Consider the following 5445-nt stretch of genomic DNA (forward strand, 5'->3'; position numbering starts at 1 on the left):
TCTCTCCGCGGCCGAGTCATACCAAACGAAGTTTAAAGATAACGCTTGTTGTTACCTTGCCTTGCGTTCGGCTATGCGTGGACAGAACAAGAGCCTGTACGGTTCAAATAGACAGGCGCTATAAAACCTGCGCAAGTCCGGGAGAGCACAAGCAGCCACACACGCGCGCGCACGTGCGCACGAACACACGCAGTGAAGTAATCGTGAACCCACGTTAACCCTCATTCAAAATCATTACCATGCACAATTAAAATACACGGAACTCGTAAACCTAATTTTACATGCCGGTTACTTTTAAAAACATTTCTTTGAATAGTATCTGTTTTGTCGGCGACAGTAGCAGAATAATGCATCACAGCGTGAACAAATGCATAAATGCATATTTTACATGCACAATGCACAGATGTGTGATGTCTACATTATGCTGAGTGAGCGAGTGTTTACAGAATGTAACATAAAACAAAGTCTTGTAATCCGAGCTATTACTCATTTCGGTTTTACCTTTTTCACATTTTATTACCTTGTTGACAGACACGCCCTTTAGTGTTCTCGACATTCGTCATAGCGGGGGTCATCTGTGTACCCAGTGTTGATTTCAGTTTCATTTTTCGTCATAAACGAAATGAAATTAAAGACTACTTGGTCCTTGTCCTCTGACTGAAAATTGAGAAGTATGCCATCCATGACAAGGGCTTGTCATCCAGAGGGGACGCTCCAGACAACAGGTCAAAAATAACTCCGTGAGATTTGACACAAATGTGTTTCTCTGTTCACCTGTCAGATCAAAGAGACCGCTCACTGTTGTCGTGAGCATAACACGGGTGAATATCTCTCGCCAAACTTGTGGCTTCGCGGAGATTCTTGATGGATAAGTTATGATTGAAAACTGAAAATGTCAATGATGCCTTTTAAATTACTATTTTATCCCCCACCGAAATAGTTTTTCGTTATCAATTTTAACTTGCAACTTTATCACATACTTCAGCGTAATGAAGGTGCCTATTACCTCTTATGTTGCCATGGTTCACTGGTCAAACATAACTCAAACAGTATAAAAACTGAAAGTATTTATTTAACGCAAATAAAAACTCATACAAATGACTAAAATGTTTGTTTTTTATTTTTGAATTTTTGTATGTAAACGTACTGAGTAAACTTTAAGCTTGGAAATAAAAAAAATATATTAGTAGGTCAAATACTCTGCACTTGAAACAATTCTAACTAGTTATCTGTATCCATGGGTATGGTCTCTCTCTGTGAGACTCTGCTCAAGTCTTGACCCGCTTGGGTGGACACGGTCACAGATCAGTCACATGTAACCTGCCAAGTTACAGCCATGTTACAAATTATGTAACCAGTTAAAGGTACATGTAACATCAACGAAAAAATCCATGTGATCAGTTAGATAACCATCCACGTGATGATGTAGTCGTACGTCTATAACGTGTATATTTGCTCATACTGTCAATCACTGGATCATCTGGCCCAGACTCGACATACGGGCCACCGTCGTATGGCAGGAATATAGCTGGGTACTTGGGTAGTCCGCTGGACAACAAACATTTATTTTATGAAATTTGCGCAGCGGGTGCTACCGAGTAGACGGTAAATAGATGCATGGTACTGAGGAATAGGGTATTGTGTGTTCAAGGTACCGAGGAAGAGGGTATTGTGTGTCCAAGGTATAGAGGAAGACTGATTAGGGTGCATGGTACTGAGGAAGAGGGTATTGGGGTTCATGGTATTGAGAAAGAGGGTTTTGGGGCTTATGGTACTGGGGTGCACGGTATTGTGGTTCATGGTACTGAGGAAGGGGGATTGGGGTTCATGGTACCGAGGAAGAGGGTATTGGGTGTTCAAGGTATTGAGGAAGAGGGTATTGGGGTCCATGGTACCGAGGAAGAGGGTATTGGGATTCATGGTACTGAGGAAGAGGGATTGGGGTTCATGGTACTGAGGAAGAGGTATTGGGGTTCACGGTATTGAGGAAGAGGGTATTGGGGCTTATAGTACTGAGGTAGAGGGTATTGGGGTTAATGGTACTGAGGAAGAGGGATTGGGTTTGATGGTACTGAGGAAGACTGGTTGGGGTTCATGGTACTGAGGAAAAGGGTATTGGGGTTCATGGTACTGAGGAAGAGGGATTGGGGTGCATGGTACCGAGGAAGAGGGTATTGGGTGCTCAAGGTATTGAGGAAGACTGGTTAGGATGCATGGTACTGAGGAAGTGGGATTGGGGTTTATGGTACTGAGGAAGAGAGTATTGGGGTTCACGGTATTGAGGAAGAGGGTATTGGGGCTTATGGTACTGAGGTAGAGGGTATTGAGGTCATGGAACTGAGGAAGAGGGATTGGGTTTGATGGTATTGAGGAAGAGGGTATTGGGGTTCAAGGTACTGAGCAAGAGGGATTGGGGTTTATGGTACTGAGGAAGAGGGTTTTGGGGTTTATGGTACTGAGGAAGACGGTATTGGGGTTCATGGTACTGAGGAAGAGGGTATTGGGGTTCACGGTATTGAGGAGGAGGGTATTGGGGCTTATGGTACTGTGGTAGAGGGTATTGGGGTTCATGGTACTGAGGAAGAGGGATTGGGGTTCGTGGTACTGAGGAAGAGGGTATTGGGGTTATGGTACTGATGAAGAGGGTATTGGGGTTCATGGTACTGAGGAAGAGGGTATTGGGGTTCACGGTATTGATGAAGAGAGTATTGGGTTCATGGTACTGAGGAAGAGGGTATTGGGTTCATGGTACTGAGGAAGAGGGTATTGGGTTTATGGTACTGATGAAGAGAGTATTGGGTTCTTGGTACTGAGGTAGAGGGTATTGGGGTTCATGGTACTGAGGAAGAGGGTATTGGGTTAATGGTATTGAGGAAGAGGGTATGGGGTTCACGGTATTGAGGAAGAGTGTATTGGGTTCATGGCACTGAGGAAGAGAGTATTGGGTTCATGGTACTGAGGAAGAGGTATTGGGGTTTCATAGTACTGAGGAAGAGAGTATTGGGTTCATGGTACTGAGGAAGAGGGTATTGGGGTTCATGGTACTGAGGAAGAGAGTATTGGGTTCATGGTACTGAGGTAGAGGGTATTGGTTCATGGTACTGAGGAAGAGGGTATTGGGGTTTATGGTACTGAGGAAGACGGTATTGGGGTTTATGGTACTGAGGTAGAGGGTATTGGTTCATGGTACTGAGGAAGAGGGTATTGGGGTTTATGGTACTGAGGAAGAGGGTATTAGGGTTTATGGTACTGAGGAAGACAGTATTTTATGGTGCTGAGGTCATGGTACTCAGGAAGACGGTATTGGGGTTTATGGTACTGAGGAAGAGGGTATGGGGTTTATGGTACTGAGGAAGAGGGTATTGGGGTTCATGGTACTGAGGAAGACGGTATTGGGGTTTATGGTGCTGAGGTAGAGGGTATTGGTTCATGGTACTGAGGAAGAGGGTATTGGGGTTTATGGTACTGAGGAAAAGGGCATTGGGGTTCATGGTACTGAGGAAGAGGGATTGGGGTTCATGGTACTGAGGAAAAGGGTATTGGGGTTTATGGTATGGCGTTAAAGGGTATTTAGGCACATCGTAGTGAGGAAAAGGACATTTCGGAACATGGTACTGATGCTGGGGTTATTTAGGCACAAAAACGGTATTGAAGGTCAGGGTATGGTGGTAGAAAGTAGTTAGGTACATGGTACAGCGGTAGTGGAACTTGAGATGATATTCATGTCGAATTAAATGATTTAGAGAGTACTGAGACTATTTTAGTTATGTGGAGAACAAACTCTAAGTAAAGGGTAAACGTTTCAGTAACAAAGGCGGTCGTCTGATGTCAGTGATCAGAGCTGCTTCCCTTAGGCTGGTCAGAGTACTGTCACAGTGGGCTGGAATCTCAGATTCGCTCTGAGGATCATACTTGATTTGTCAGCACCCTTCTCGACGTAACTCTAAAACCTCCCCACTCCGGGTTTCCCTCCCACATTAAGCAGGCATGTACTGACGTGATTCAAATACTGTTTAAGTCGGAGTTACTCAGAGAAAACTCACCCAGTTGGATAAACGGACAAAGTTTCATGCTAGCTGTGACTATCTTACCCCCTTGTGACGACACGATTCAACATCTAGGTGCTCGAGGCTTAGCTAGTTGTCACATATCTTACAGACGTACGTGACAGTGTCACACTCCCACATTATATGTATTCCCACCACTGACCAACCTCGCCGTCCGGATGTCCCGTACACTGTCTGTCACGTCACAGTGGAATACACTGCAATGCTTTTGAGTTGTCACAATTATGAATGAGCCATTGCTTGGTACCTCGCGATCTGACTTTCTCCATGCCACTCCAAGACGAGGGTGAGTCACGAAGTGTCACGTACGGATTTCAATTACGACAGGTGATTGGTTGTGATCCTGACCAGGACGTTTAAGTCGCTAATCATAAAAAAACTACAAACACTTGTCAGGTTCGAGTTTCATGGCGATTTTACACGTCATATGGATCATTTGTTTGCCTTTCATTGCAGTAAGTGACAGCAATACAAGTACTTGGGTACGATTGCCGGCTCGTGAGACAGCTACTGGTATTAAAGAATCAACAGTGTAGGGGGATCAGGTCTTTACTTTAACACAGCATTACGACAGTACCAGCACTAAGATCGCTTTGTGCAATGACACAGGTCATTTTCTAGGATCAGCCAAAAGTCACCCTAGGATCATTAAGCTTTGGATCATATTTTATAACGCTCCACCTTTGCAGGATAAAACGTTTGACGTACTCCATACAGTACTGGCAGCTCTCTACCCAAATTAAAACTTACCAAAATAGGCTATTAATACAGTTACGTTGTTTAATTTAAGATTAAAACTAACTAAAAAAATGAATAATGCGTTTTGAAAATAGGCATTGTAATATATTTAGGATTGATAAAAGAAAATCTCTTGGAAGAATGGACATTTAACATAAGCTTTAGCTTGTTATGCAAACTGTTATGTGAAAGGGTTACTTGTAAAGTTTACATAATAAAATCTATATTATTGTTTAAACCCAATCAGTTACTCGTTCAGGTTAATACTTTGGTGAAGGTTGTTGTGTATACCTCCTATCCAACTAATGTTGTTTTCTAAAGATAAGATGTCACACATTTCACCATATACATACTTTTTATCTTTTGAAGAATAAATTGGCAAACTTTTCATTTTGCATCAGCATGTGAAGTTTAGAATATCAACTACGCAAACATAATACAACCCTCTTTAACCGGTACCTCTGTACTGTTAGAACTCTTCAATTACACAATATAAATAGAAAGAATGTGTCTGTCGTCAAACCCAACGCGACAGGTCTGTATGTTAGATAGTTTATTGAGGAAAAGTAGCTTTTTACAAATAACCTTGACGTCATAACCACGACAGTTGACAAAAATAACGTATTCTAACTCAAGGCTA

This window comes from Haliotis rubra, unplaced genomic scaffold (assembly GCF_003918875.1).
Source record: "Haliotis rubra isolate DU_JTF1 unplaced genomic scaffold, ASM391887v1 Scf168, whole genome shotgun sequence".
NCBI lineage: Eukaryota > Metazoa > Mollusca > Gastropoda > Lepetellida > Haliotidae > Haliotis > Haliotis rubra.